The following is a 15,937-nucleotide window of genomic DNA, read 5'->3' as shown; positions in this document are numbered from 1 at the left end:
GCGCAGTATCTCTCTCCCCCCCCCCCCCCCCCCCGCTCATCTGGCGCGGTGGAAGATAGTTGGATGAAGGAAAGGCATCTTTGTTGTGATATGAGAGGCTCGGGGGTGGGGTGTCTGTGGGGCTTGTCTGTGGGGAGGGAAGCCGGTGTAGGCAGTTGTGTTGGTTGGGCTGGGCTGGCTTAGGTCGTGAAGAAAGTGTGTCTTTGGGAAGGTGAAGGGTTGCGCGTGTTGGGGGAAGAAACAAGATTGTATGGTGTGGCAAAAACGGGTGGGTTTTGGGCTGGCTTAGGTCGTGAAGAAAGTGTGGCTTTGGGTAGTTGAAGGTGAAGGGTTGCGCCTGTTGGCAAGGTTGCATGGTGTGGCAAAAACGGGTGGGTTTTTGTAGGGGTAGGTGTGCCCTCAAAGAGAAGCGTGTGTGAGTATGCGTGTGTGTGGCAATCGCTTGCAGAAGGATTTGTGTGTACCTAAGGAAGCAAGGAATGTTGGAATAAATTCCAGAAGCTCAACCCGTTAGTCTATTGCAGTAATACTGAATGGGAGTATTTTGTGGCATCTTAAGTTTTTTTAAAATTCTAGTATAAGCTTTCGTGGATCACAACCTGCTTGGTCAGAGATATGTGAATGTGTGGCGGGAGGACAAGTGTGATACTATGAATTGTATATGTTGAGGTTCAACGTGCGTTTGCTTGACGCCGGACCAGAGTGGTAATATTGGGGAAGTGCGTAAAGAATGTGGCGGGACAAGCAGGTAGGGGAATCCGAAAAAGTTCGCTCCTCTCCACCTCGTTCGGTTTTTTTCTTCTTGTAAAAGACGGCGTCGCGCTGACACAAATGTTCATGCGTCCTAGAGCTGGAATTTCGTACAGCAAAAATCAGACTTTGACCTAAAAAGACGAAAATGAGGGAGGAGGGGCGCGAAGGGAAGAAAGCTACGAGGCAAAAGCTTTCTGTTTGGTCGAGTGGGGAGAACCCGGGTCGGCAGAGCTTGGGTAGGGGGCGGGATTCCCCTGCTTGTTTGTGATTTCTCTTTCAAATGCCCATAGGTTCGTCTTGCCGTGTCAATTTAGGCTTATTTATTGTTTCTAAAGGAGGAGAAAAGGGGGGGGGGGGGGGGAAGAGCAGGCAGTTTTGCTCTGTGAGGCTGCACGCCAGCACTGTTTGGTAGCAAACGCAGAGCATCCACCAAGAGAAGTTGAAAGGCAGAAGCTGCCAGTGCCCTAATTGAACTGAGGGTTAATTGAAGACCCAAGGAGAAATGGAAGGGAGAGGTCTCTCTCTCTTCTTGTATTTGTACTTCTCCCGGCACTGCTGAATGCACATTAGTTTTTCAATCAGCCAATTAAGATTGGAGTCCAATGACAGAGACACTGAAACTGGTAGAGGTTGGATGTTAAAAGCAGGATTTCTTATTCCAGAATGCATGCTAATTTCCCCTGCTCTTATTTTTTTACCCCTGCTTTCAAGACTAGAGGACACCATAGTTGGACCCCTGGTGATTCATCAGTTCCATCCTAAAGCAGACTTTCACCCTTCTCAGCCCATTGACTTCAGTGGGCCGAGAGAGAAGACTGTACCTCTGTTTAAGATTGCACTGTGTGCTACATGGTTTCTTTTAGAATCAGAGTTGGAAGGGACCTCTAGGGTCATCTAGTCCAGCCCCCTGCACAATGCAGGAAATTCACAAATACCTCCCCCTCTGCACCTGCAGTGACTGCTGTTTCATGCCCAGAAGATGACAAAAAACTTCCAGGATCCCTGGTCAGGAGAAAAATTGCTTCCCGACCCCAAAGTGGCAATCAGTATTTCCCTGGGTGTGTAAGAAAGGGCCACAAGAACTAAGCACTGAGGCAACCCTTCCTGCCCTCCCTCTCATGATCTGCCTAAGTTCACAGAATCCGCATTGCTGTCAGATAGCCACCTAGCCTCTGTTTTACTATGATAGCTCATCAACATCATTTAATCTTCCTCAGGATCTTTGTGTTCTAGTCACATTTACTACCTCTCTCTTTCTGCCATCTTGCCTTCAGCATTCATTCATCTCTTGTGAACCAATCATCTTTTTAAAGGTATAATTAAGAGCAGAATGAATTAGAGCCTTACCCACTATTCCTTGCTGCTAACAGATACCTCATCCCACCCTTGCCAAGATTCTAGGCATTTAAATTAAAAACAACCACCATTCCTTTTTTTTAAGGTAATAACGTTCATTGTTAATGCTTCTATGATTTGAATATATGTTATGGTACCAAAAATGCAAACAACTTCTGTCCACAGGAATGAGTATATAATTCCATGGTGCCTATGAGCAAAGACCTATTAAACCACTTCTGCAGTAGTGTCAGACATATACACAGTAATAATTGTGTGTAATTTTCTGTTCAATATTTATTCAAAACTGTCCTTCAACAAACTACATGGTAAATACTCTGTTTTTACCAACAGTCTCTTGATTTTACCACATTATAATTGTTTAGGGAATTGGAGGAGATGTAGGATAGGAGGTGAAATTACGTCTTTTTGTTTACTTCATGGTACTTACTCTGTGGGAAAATGGGGATATAAATATTTTCATTGGTTTTAAAAAAGACAGTTCTTATTTGTATCTCGGCACTAGTTCTGTTGCTTTTCTTGGATTAAAATCTAGGATCCTATTTAACGTGTATGTTTGTAGGCTTTAAGCATACTGCATTCCACGGTATTTGGTTAACATTCATGGGTTCTATGAAATATAATATAAAAGTACATCAACTCATTGAACTGATTAACAACCATACTTCTGCCCAGCTGGTATTAGAAACACAAGTCTCAGAAAAGTAGATACTAGGCTTCCCAGTGGTGAATGCCCCTTTCCCCCTATTCTAAAGATAGTCCCTTCACTCCTTTGAAAACTGGAGAAGACTCAGAGAATGCAAAGTGAAGGGAGGGAAAGCAAACCTGTATTCCCCTGTTTTCCCATAATTAAATCCAAACAAACTTAACTTGTTATAACTGTTTGGTTTTTGCATGTGTTGAAACGTTGTCATTATGCTGTATGCTAATTTACTGCTTGTTGTTGTTGTTCAGTCGCACAGTCGAGTCCGACTCTTTGCGACCCCATGGACCAGATCCCGCCAGGCCCTCCTGTCTTCCGCTGTCCTCTGAAGTTTGCTCACTTTCATGTTCGTTGCATCTATGACACTGTCTAACCATCTCATCCTTTGCCGTCCCCGTCTTCTTTGACCTTCAGTCTTTCCCAGCATTAGGGTCTTCTCCAGTGGGTGCTCCCTTCTCATTTGGTGGCCAAAGTATTTGAGCTTCAGTTTCATTATCTGGCCTTCCAGGGAACAGTCAGGGTTGATTTCTTTTAGGATTGACTGATTTGATCTTCTTGCAGTCCAAGGGACTCTCAAGAGTCTTCTCCAGCACCATAGTTCAAAAGAATCTATTCTTCGGCGCTCGGCCTTCCTTATACTGCTTACCCTCTCTATATATCAATGAACTGTTACCTTCTATTTCAATGTATCTGAGGAAGTGTGTATACATGAAAGCTCATATCTTGAACAAAACTTGGTTGGTCTTAGAGGTGCCATTGAACTCGAACTTTGTTCATTCCCTTTGTGAGGACTCTGCAGGTCCCACAGTCAATGTGGTGTAGTGATTAGAGTGCTGGACTAGGATCTGGGAGACCTAGGTTCGAATCTCCACTGTGCCATGGAAGCTTGCTAGATATCGGGCCAGGCTTAGCCTAACTGATCTCAAAGGGTTGTTGTTGTGGTGAGGATAAAATGGAGAAGGGGAGACTGTTGTAAGCTGTTCTGGGTCCCCATTGGGGAAAAAGGCAAGACGTAAATGAAGTGAAATAAACAAATAAAGCGTGGAATAACAGAGGGATGACATCTCTGCTTACTGTCTCACATTCAAACCTTCCTTGCAGGACTGTTCCATTTATAAAATGAGAGGAGGGAGGAAGGGCGAGATATAGATCTAATTGACTCAGAAAATAATAACTACATAGAAATATTCGTCTTATTCACATCTTCATTATGCAGGCATTTAAATGTATCTTGTATCTGAGGTTACATCAGGTCAGAGAAACTTTGAATAGTTAGCTTTTCTGGGGCTGATAATGGCTCAGTGTTTGCCAACATGGCTTGTTTTTTTTTTAAAAAAAACCCTTGAGGTGCTTACACTATCATTTTACAATGTGTTCAAATGTACACACCTGTTTCCCAGAATTAGTGAGATATTATCTTTCGTAAGATCAACTAACCAGCTCCAAAATGTGCAGAGTTTTGAATTTCGCTAAACTCTAAAGCAGACAAAATTAATGTTCAGAGTTTAAAATGTTGGTTTAGCTGTTACATGCCCATTTTTGGTTTCTGCTTTGTGTTCTGCAAACTAAAGTCTGGCATGGCTGATAATCAGATTACTTTTGGCCATGGTTGGCTGTTCTGCTAGTTCTCAGATTACAAAATTGAACCTAAGTAGAAGGTCCAAGTAGAACAATATAATATGCAGTAATTCTCATTTAAAGTTATAGAATCTTTTGGTTTCACACACATTTTCTGAACCAGTGTCCACGTGCCAAACATTCATATTAGCAAAAACAATATCCGTGTTACTTTTCCAAAATGATGAATATGACATTGACTTTGCAAGTAACATCAGATGTGGTTGGAAGAATCGTTTGACTTTTCTACCATGTCATATGCGATTGTGATCAAATGCACTTTATTAAGGTTTGCCTAAAAATTCCTCTTGATGTTACTTTAATTGGATTCTTCAAAGGAGTAATGCTGCAATGAATTTTAATTGAGTAGAAAGTTACAGTAGTGTGATTCCTTGGTATATCTTTTTTTTAAAAATTACAAAGGAACCATCAGTTTGACAGTATGCAGACTTTGGGAATTGCTTCATATATTGAACAACAGCAAACATGTATTTAACAAGGAGTTGTAGCCCATCCTGCTTTGACCTCAACAGGTATATGTGGTATTAATTATGCTCTTGTTTGTCTCTTTGAATAGTCTGATTAGCTGGAATGGATATATGAGAAGTGAGACACTTTTTGATCACCTTCAATGTTAACAAATCTTAATTGTCTTAAAGCTAATTTTGTAAGGAATGTATGACCACCACCTCTTGGGCTTTAGTGGTTTTCTTTACTTTCACCTGCAGTTTGTAGTTACCCCTCCTTGTTTCTTTGTAGTTTATAGAAAATGCAATAAAAAATCCCCAGCAGGGGGACAAAAAACCAACAACAGGTATATGTGTTGTCACATTCAAACTTTATACTTTGAAATTTACATTTCAAATATATTGGGCATACACCTGTAAAAAGTGATCTGTGAAGTAACTCATTGGACTGGGAACCCAATAGATGATTCCCGCTATTGACATTTTTGTGGCTTTATAAGGCCTCCGATGCAGAGTTAACTAGAGGGCCTGATGTTTAAAGCAATGGCTTGGCGTGCACATTATTTCATGTGTTCCTCTGTATTCGTCGAGGAGCTTCATGGCTGCCATTGGCTGCATCCACATATTCTCTGCCAAGTGAATGGTGAGTCATTTGCATTGGCAACAAGATGCTGAGCTGCAGACCGGAAGGCAGTTCGAGACCCTAGTGCCGCATGACAGAGTGAGCTCCTGTCTCTGGCCCCAGCTCCTGCCAACCTAGCAGTTTGAAAGCAGGAATTTGCAAGTAGATAAATAAGTACCGCTTTTGTGGGAAGGTAACAGTGTTCCATTCATGTCGGTATTTAATCACGCCGGCCACATGACCACGGAAACGTCTTCGGACAGCACTGGCTTTTCATCTTGGAAACGGAGATGAGCATCGCCACCTAGAGTCAGATTTGACTGGCTTTTGCGTAAGGGAAACCTTTACCTTTTTACTTCCTCCATTAGCTTCCATTTTCCCTGAGTTTTTTTTCTTCCACTGCACCACTGGAGGGCATAAAAAACATCTAGAAATTGCTAGATTGTTGGCTCAGAGGTTAAGACGCTGAACTGCAGACTGGAAGGTCAGTAGTTTGGTAGTTTGAGACCTGAGTGCTGCATGATGAAGTGAGCTCCCGTCTCTGGTCCCAGCTCTTGCCAACCTAGTAGTTCAAAAGCAAGAAATTGCAAGTAGATAAATAGGTAAGCATCTAGTCATGCCGGCCACACATGACCATGGAGACGTCTTTGGACGCTGCTGGCTCTTCAGCTTGGAAACGGAGATGAGCACCGCCCCCTAGAGTCGGATTCGACCTCCCGTCTCTGGTCCCAGCTCTTGCCAACCTAGTAGTTCAAAAGCAAGTAAATAGGTACTGCTTTGGTGGGAAGCATCTAGTCATGCCGGCCACACATAACCACGGAGACGTCTTTGGACGCTGCTGGTTCTTCGGCTTGGAAACGGAGATGAGCACCGCCCCCTAGAGTCGGATTCGACTGGCTTTCGAGCAAGGGAAACCTTTACCTTTACCTCTACCTTTATCTGTATCATTATAATGAATCATTGCCATAATCTGCTAGTAGTTCCTCTGAATTTCCAGCTTTCATTTTTAAAAAGGATGTTTCTCGCCCTCATAGAGATAAGGATAAAGGTATATCACAGTAATGAAAAAGGTATTTGGAGTTACTTCTTTAAAAAATGAAAGTTGGGGATTCAGATGAACCGGTGGATCATGGCAATAGTTTGCTTTAGCATTGTAATGTTATAACAATCTAGCAATTATCAGTTCTTAACCCCTTCCAAAGTCCTTCAATAACAATGGGGAAATGGTGGCTGTGTAAACAAAATGATTCCAGTGTGGCTTGGATTGTTTAAATTGTGCACCTTCTTAACTACATGGGGTGCAGACAAGCTTTGACTGTGATCTTTCTAAAAATATTGTATCAAACTAGGTTTGGCAAAGCAGGGGTCAATTTGGAAAGTGGACAATTAAGGAAGGATATCATATGGATGGTTCAAAAAAAACTGGTTCACTTTGGATGTCGAATCAGAGCAGAACCTCTGTGTAGCAGCAGCAATAGAATCTGGACTCCTTAGATATGCATAATAGTGTATGAGCACACCTGTGCAGCTCCAAGATCATGTGACCTGGAGAAATATACCATCATGGGAAATAAAGGGGTACAAAGGAACGCAGAGGAAGAAGAGGAGGCAGCTCTGACATTGCTGGATCCATTATTGCTTGTAAATTTGGACTGAGGGGAGAGGAGGGATAGCGACTCAGTGTCGTAAGCCCTTACATCCTGTTTGCAGGCTTTCCCTATTAAAGCGCAAAATGATCACAGAATCTAGCATAGTCACCCCTCCCCTTGCAGCCTTTGTACAAAGCTAGCTCAACTTAATTATGCGCTGCATAAAGCATTTTTCATCCCTGCCCCTGTTGCTGGAATAAAGCAACAACAACAAAAGAAAGAAAGGCAGTTTTAAATTTGACTGAATATATGTGAAGAACAGACCATTTTAAATGTGCTTGTTATCATGTTCCTGAGTTGATTGATGTTCATGCAACAGAGGCCTCTGCCACACGGGGGGGGGGGGAGCATGGGCAAAGTGCGGCTTTTTAAAGCCGCACCAAAAGACACGCGGCGGTGGGATCACATAGATCCCCTGAGCCGCCGCGCACTTCCTCCCCAGCACGATTAGATGCGGGGGGGGGGAGCCACTGAAAGGGGAGTGAGGCAGCCGAACTGCACATGTGTGCGCATGTGTAGTTCGGCCGGGAGCCTGGATTGCTCTGGACGACGGGCATGCCGGCGATCCCACAGCCGCGCTTGATGCGGCGTTCCCGGTAAGTCCTCCTCTGGAGGTGGTTCTTTTTTACTACATGTTTTCGGTCTGAAGGGCCGGATCGGGGACGGGTGCGTGCCGCTTCCCAGATGTTGCGGTGAGATTGCACCTGTTTGCTGCACCCCCGATCCGTCCCTCTCCCGGGCCAAAACATTCCGTGTGACCAGGGCCAGATGATTTTATAGTCACATTTAAGCTTTCCTGCATTTTGTGATGCGCTGAATGTGAGATTTTGGCCTTAATTTCTCTAGCAATTTGTGCCATGCAGTCCAAGGTATCGTGTGGATAGGATCTGGCTAAAGTTAAGCACTTTGAAGCCCCATTGATTTAAATAGGGGAGTTAAACGTATGCCAAGTTCTCTCTCAGTGGGATTTTAACACCCCCGAAGGCTGTGGCCACACACACTAAATAATCCACTTTCAGTGCACTTTCCAACTGGATATTTACTGTGTGAACTACTGGCAAAATCCAGTTGGAAAGTGCCTAACTTTGCCTGAATTCTAACTTTAATTTCTACACCATCAGTTTGTACCCCATATGTTTCCTTAACATATATGTTGTAAGTGTTTGAAGTTTATCTGGAGAACTCCACCTTGAAGCAACAACTGTTTTACCATAAATTCCTTGACCTTTGTCCTCAAATTGTTGATATTTGTGTTGCTGGGTTTTTTTTGTAAATCAGCATTATTGAGGGAATTCTTTTGCAAGACAGGAATCACAGTGTTTCAGTGCTCTAGTATGTTTCCTTGGTAACAAATACACTACGCAGATTTCATAATGAGGTTCTCAGTCTGTTAGCGACTATGTATGTTGCCTTGCTCATTAAGCCTGCCTTGAAGTAAGTAAAAGGTCTTGTTTATGCAACTATTCAAACACATGCTGTCAAAGATAAATTACTACTAACATCCAAAACATCCATATACAGAAATTTATTGTAAGATATACAATGTAATGAACTTTATAAACGATGCAGTGTAAATAATGCAAAATATTTATTCTGCATGAAATGTTTGCACCTATTAGTATAAGTTCAAAATGTGCGCGTATTTTGTTGTCTTGAATCTTAAGCCTATAAGTACACTCAGAGTCAGATATGGAGGTTGATCCTATGCATGTTTACTTAGCAGCAGCTTCACTGGGGCTCACTGTGAAATAAGTATGCCTAAGATTGCACCTAAGATTCCCTATATCTTGCATTCCTTTACCACAAGAACTTTGTTGTCCCTTTCTCACTCCTACTATACGGCTGTGTGGTTTACTATTAAAATACCATCCTAAGGAGAGTTATAACTTTTGAAATAAATGGGCTGAGAAGGATGCAACTCTGCACAGGATTGTAGCCCACTATGGTCAGGATCATGGCCTCTTCACAAGGTGAATTAAATTTTTTATAGTCTGTGTTTCACACAGAGACTCAAGGTGGATTACAACATTGTTTAAAAGCCAACAATACAATAAAAACAGTAAATATAATTAAAAAGGGAACAACAAATGCAATGAAAACTATCCGGAAACATTCCACAAACATTAATACTATACCAACATTCCCTTTTTAAAAATGCCTTTTGAAACCATTTCATTTTTGCACATTTTGGTGGAATGACAGTAGTGTGGGAGCTTTCCTAAACTCATTTGGCAGGCCCCTCCACAGAATGCTTGGACCTTACCCTTACCTCCACAGAATGCTGTTGACCTTACCCATTTTTAGGACAGTGCCTTCAAAAGGCCTTGTTCAGCTAAGTGAAACTGTTTCAGAGGAGCATATTAAGAGATATGGTCTTGTAGTGGCCAGGCCATGAAGGAATTTATAGGTAACTAGGAATAAGGCCCATTGTGGAAATAAATACAACAAGCTCTAGAAGGAGGCACTGGGCAGGTGCCCTGTCCTTGGGCACTTGCGTCGTTTTGCTGTGACAACCTCAGCAGGGTATAACACAGAGCTTACAGTTTTCTCCTGAGGACCTGATCTCTGCCATCTGAAGAGCAGATGTAATTCTGAGTGAATTCCAGCCCTCCCCTGAAGATTGGCAACAGTGGTTCCCCAGGAGGAAATGGCTGGTTTGGAGGGTAGAGTCTATGGCATTGTACCTGTCTTGGACGTAGCAACCCTATCTCCTTCCCGGCCAATCATCAACATACCGTTATTTACATCTCTGACTTCAGCTTTCCATCTCCCTCCACACACCTAGAGCCTTTACCTAGGAAAAGTACAGTCTTTCTCCTCCTCAGTGGGGACCCAAGCCGGAGAGGAAGCGACCTCAGCAGGGTATAATGACACAGAGTCCACCCTGCAAAGCAGCCATTTTCTCCAGGGGAACTGATCTTTCCCACTTCTCCACAAACCCCACCCTCTCCAGGATCCACCCCTGAAATCCCCAGGAATTTACCAACCTGGAGGTGGCAACCCTATTTCCTTCCCAGCCAACCATCAACATACCGTTATCTGCCCCTCTGACTTCAGGTTTCCATCTCTTCCCCCCTCCCTGTAGCCACTACCTTGGAAAAGTACAGTCTTTCTCCACAGTGGAGACCAAAGCAGCTATCATTCTCCTCTCCACCTTTTGATCTGCACAACAACCCTGTGAGGTAGGTTAGATTGAAAGTCTGTGACTGGTCCGAAATCACCCACTCAACTTTCAAAGCAAGAACCTCCATCTAGCAGACTCTGCTCTGAAGCGCTAACTGCTATGCCTAGGGTAGCCAACCTCCAGGGGGAGCCTGAAGATCACCGGGTATCACAACTGAACTCCAGACAACAGATTCTCCCCCCCTGGAGAAAATAACTGCTTTGGAGGGTGGGCTCTATGGCATTCTGTTCAGCTGAGGCCTCTCTCCTCCCCAAACTCTGGCTTCCTTAGACTCCACCATAGAATATCCAGGAATTTCCCAACCTGGAGCTGGCAACCCTAGTCAGGACTGGCCCATAGTCAGTTCCCCACAAAGGCCTGGAAAGGGCTTCCTTCCTTTGCCTTTTTACTGACAGAACCAAGCTTGATTGCCTAGCAACAGCCACTGAGGAAAAAGTTAGTCCCATAGGAGCCAAGAAGAAGTGTCTTTGTCAGGAGAGACAGTTGTTTTGATAGTTTATTCTGTGAGGGAAGAATGTCCAGGCTGGCAGTGGGCAGGGGAGAGGAGTGGACCCAGCCCCCAGCCAATGGCACGTGAGTACTCTTGAGTGGTGGAGCGCACTGCACAGCCAGTGGGAGAGCTGGAAATGGCCAATACGTAAGGAAATTACATATATATAGAATACCTTGCACCTTTGATCAGACCCAGAAACTAATTGATAACCAGTGGAACAACTGCAGAATAAGTGTAATATATGCACTTAGCCTAATTTCTGATACTAATCTGACTGCAGCGTTCAGTACCTCCTGAAGTTTCCAAGCTGTCTTCGAGGATTGTCTTTAAGGTAAATTATGTAGCCTCATTGCTTTCACAAGATCTGTTTCTAAGTACTGCCTGGATGGGAAAACATTTGGCAACCATTTCTAACTTTTTTTTGCAAGTATAAAATTTTTATTTATTGGTTTCTATCCTGCCTGGGATAGAGCACTTGGATCTCCCCCCCCATCTCCCCCCCCCATGCTGCTAACAGGTTTCATAAATATGTATGAAATGCTTAACACAATCTTTATCACCATATTTGCCATACTATCAGATTTCAGAAACTAAGCATGGTCGGCCCTAATAATTATTTGGATGGGAGACCACCAAGGAAGGCCAGGGTTGCTACACAGAGGCAGGCAATGGCAAACCACCTCTGTTTGTCTCTTGCCTTGAAAACTCTATGGGGCTCACTATAAATTGGCTGCAAATTGATGGCACTTGCCACCACCATGATCAGCTTGTCTGCTTGGTTTTGTACCATAGGCTGTCTGGAGAATTACAGCAAAATACAACAAGAATATATTCAAAAGAATAAGTCACATCCAGGGTGCTTGTAGCTGAGCACTCTCCAGGTTCTCCGTTATGCTGTCCCAGAACTGGCTGAAAATTAACTGTAGTCTCAAAGTCCATGGAATGTTCTCACAGGAATCATCCATTGCTCACCCCTTTCAAGGGCAACAGAAAGTCTTAATTTGGCATTCACAACAGTTCATACCCTTTGCTCTGTCCAGCTCCTCTTTCTGGGACAGTGATGGATAGAAATGCTCTTCTAGTGATAGTTTTTATCCTGGTTGGATAACAGTTTTTACCATTTTGTATTTGGTTCCTGTGGAGCTGCGGTGGCTCAAGTGGTTAAGACACTGAACTGCAGGCTGTGGAAGGTCGGTAATTCAGCAGTTCGATCCTGAGTGCACCGCATGATGGAGTGAGCTCCCGTCTCTAGTTCCAGCTCCTGCCAACCTAGCAGTTCGAAAGCAAGAAATTGCAAGTAGATAAATAGGTACCACTTTGGTGGGAAGGTAACAGCGTTCCATGCGCCTTGGTGTTTAGTCATGCCGGCCACATGACCACGGAAACGTCTTCGGACAGCGCTGGCTCTTCGCCTTTGAAATGGAGATGAGCACCGCAACCCTAGAGTCGGATTTGACTGGCTTTCGAGCAAGGGAACCTTTACCTTTACCTATTTGGTTCCTGTTACGTTCATTGCATAACATTGCCATCTTTGGGGAGAAAAGGAATTCTAAAAAACATGTCTTTATTTAAAACATTTTATAGGGCAGCATTTCTTCCAGATAACAGGGACTCAAGGTGGGTATCAGTTTCAAGAAGGAAGTTCATAGGGTCAGGCTAGGAAATAGAAATTAAACGAGAGGGACTCTTGAGGGTCTGGAGAAACTAGGGTTACCATATTTTGAAAATACAAAAAGAGGACATATTTCACGACTGACTACTTCAAACAAGTGATCACTATGACATGTCTCATTTTAAACACCCCTACTATTTAAGCTGTGATAACTGCTACTAACTAGGAATATTATTAACTTTCCAACCCTAAAAGAGGACATTTTAATCGGTTTTTTAAAAAGAGCCCAAAAGAGTACGGACACCAAAAAAAGAGGACATCTGGTAACCCTAGGAGAAATGCAATTCAACAAGACAGATTTTGTGAACTGAACTTTACAGATTAGTCAAAATCTGGGAGGGAGTACCTAAGGTTGTCAACCCCAGTTTGGGAAATTCCTGGAGCATGTCTGAGGAGGATGGAGCTTGGGGAGGGGATGCCATAGAACCCACCCTCTGAATTTACTGTTTCCTTCAGGGAAATGGATTTCTGTGGACTGGAAATCAGCTGTACTTCCAGGAGAAGTCCAGACCCCACCTGGAGGATGGCAACCATAAGAATATCAGATTTAACTTATATAAAGAGGGGCAAGAGACCAAAGAGTGAGGAGAGTGATCTGAAATAAAAACAAATCAGAGAATCAAAGAAAGCTGAGAGGACATCTGTTGTCACAAAAAGGACAAGGAGCCAGTTAACCTGACAAGGGAACAAATCTGAGTTAAAGGAAATGTTGTTAGTTAACTCCATGCTAGAAAGGAGACGAATGGAGCAACAACAGTTAGTTTTATTACTCTTAGAAAGATACTTTTACACGTCTATCTTCTATTCTGACATATTTATTACTTCACTGTTCCCTGCCAATTAAATCCAAACAAATGGTGCCCATATGAACTTAGCTTGTTATTGCTGTTTAGTCTTTGCATATGTCAAAACATCTTCATTAAGTTGTATGCTAATTTGCTGTTCACCAATGTAGAGGCATCTGCATATATATATATATATATGAACTTCCATTTCAATGTATCTGAGGAAGTGTGCATGCTCACAAAATCTCATACCTTGAATAAACTTTTGTTGGTCTTAAAGGTGCCTCTGGACTCAACATTTGTTTTAAAGGAAATTACTTTGTTTTAGAACCAGCCACAGTAGGGAACAGTCTAGTTAGGTTTGGATGGATGTCTTTTCCCTTGTTATTTTACTACCCCAAATGCTTTTATAGCTTTTATGTAAGCTGTTTAAAAAACTTTTTAAAAATACATGTTGCTGATGCTTTCAAAAATCCTCAGTAAACGCTTGACTTTGTTGCATAACCACATTGGTCTGTGAAGCTTTGCTTTCTGCCCCAGATCTAAAGGCCGTCTCAGTTGCAAGTTTGCTGGGCTACAAAGAAGGCAACTTTGACAAAAGTTGTGGCAGAGGTAAAAACTAAATGAAGGGAAGATTCAAAAGGGAGCAGCAGAAGCTGTTTTGACTCACCTTCCATCCCTCTCAGGTGTAGGCTAACATCGGGACTGTTACAGACTCACTGGACTCCAGTGTAATGAGCCATACTCAGGCAAAAATTCAGTTGGGATTCAAGAGATAGCCCAGTTGGCTACATAGGGGTGATAAGGCTTCACAAGGAGAACAAGCGGCAAAAAGGAAGTAGAGCCAGCAAAAGAGTAGTCAGCAGCTGCCACTTGGTTCTCTCCTGAGAAAACAATTGCCTCAGCAGGCCACTGCTGTTGTCAAGTCTTTCACATAGGATCTGACCTTGACTGTCCTCGGCTGGCGGGGGACACACGACCTTTTCCTGAATGAGTTAAATCAGCAGTACTTTTTATGCCATCTTGATTTCAAAAATGTTGGACTATCAACAGAACAATCACTGTGATCATGAGGAAGTTTCCCCAGAATGCTCTGGGAACCAGTTCTATCTATGCATCCCAGGGGAGCAATCAACTTAATTCTTCCACTTCCAGTGATTGTTCAGGCATTTTTTTGCCAGAGGCCACAACCCCCTGAACTCAGTCGCACCTTGCTTCCCACTTCCGTCTCTGCCCTGGCCCCTGTTTTTCCACTGCCATGTCCACCCAAGGTGCCATAGACAATAATACCTCTTCTCTCCCTCACTCATAACTTTTTTCTAAAAGTAGCATAGCATGCGGTATAGGTTTCCCAAATTCCCATAAAATCCCCTCTTCTTGCAAGAGTTCAGTTGTTATTTTTGCCAAACAGTGCCAAAGCAACCAAAAAGACTGCTGAACTCTCGTGAGAGGAAGGAATTTTGCAAAGTCTTATGGGGTGCATATAGCTTGCTGCATTGTATTTTTAGAAGCTTGGGGGACAGGAGATGAAGAATGTTACCTCCTCCAGCTCCTGGACAAAGGCAAGGGTGGTAATGGAGGAAGATTCACATCCTCCAATATCTGTTCCCTGAAGTGACTCTCCCCCTTATCTTTCACTGGGTAATGATATGTTAATCATAATCTGTCAGGGGTTACAATACAGAAGTCCCCAATTCCCAGGTCACCTGATTCCGAGCCAGTGCAGACAAACAACATTTGACCCATCAGAACAGTTTGAGTTCAGGAGCTTCTGGTCTTGGCGAATCGAATGTTGGTCGTGTCTCTTCGGAGCTCCGAGAGACGCGTCCCATGATATGGTGGTAGGGAGGGGTCTTGGACTATTCCAGACCCCCCCAGGGCCCTCGCAGGGGGCCCCCAGCCATGGAGCGTGAGGGGTTCCTCTTCCAAGGCTAACTGCTGAGGAATTGAGGCTCCCCTTTGCTCTGAAGGTCCCACTGTCATAGACCAGCAATGGCGCTAGACTCACACACCGAGACAAGCGAGCAGATGGTCAAGCGATTTCACTTACCCGGCGGAAGACTTCTGATGAACTGTGAGTTCTGAGCAGTTAAAACAAGATAAACATCAAGTTGTTCAAGCGTTCACGTCCCACTGATGTGAAGCGAGGGGGGGGGGAAATCCACCCTGACATAAAGATAAGCTCTTTATAGTATCAGCAAAAGAAGGGGACTAAAAGCTAAGCTCTAATTAACTGGGGTAGAGTGTGACTGAGGAAAACCCAATCATTTTTATAAGTCATAGAAACATTAGGAACTTTTCACTAAAAGTAGACAAAAGCGATGACGGGAGGAAAAAAACGGCACTGAAATTGAAACCTTCTTCAGGAAATGCTAATTTTGCTGCTACGGTCACGAGACCGGAAGCAAATACAGACATCCCAACCATGTTAGCAGCTCGACTATGCCCTCTGCTGGACCACCAGACTTCATTACACTTTAATTTGGAGACGTTACAAAACCATCTAAAAGCACTATCAGCAAAACAGAGCAAAACTCCGAGAACAATGGGAAAAATTTGGAAACAGTATCGAGCAAGGCTATGGAACCGGTAACAGATTTAAAGCGGATCTTATATAAGCAAGTTGGATATGCTCT

The sequence above is a fragment of the Gekko japonicus genome, unplaced genomic scaffold (assembly GCF_001447785.1).
Source record: "Gekko japonicus isolate JY-2015 unplaced genomic scaffold, Gekko_japonicus_V1.1 scaffold1346, whole genome shotgun sequence".
In the NCBI taxonomy this organism is placed as follows: domain Eukaryota; kingdom Metazoa; phylum Chordata; class Lepidosauria; order Squamata; family Gekkonidae; genus Gekko; species Gekko japonicus.
This window is presented reverse-complemented; position numbering follows the sequence as displayed.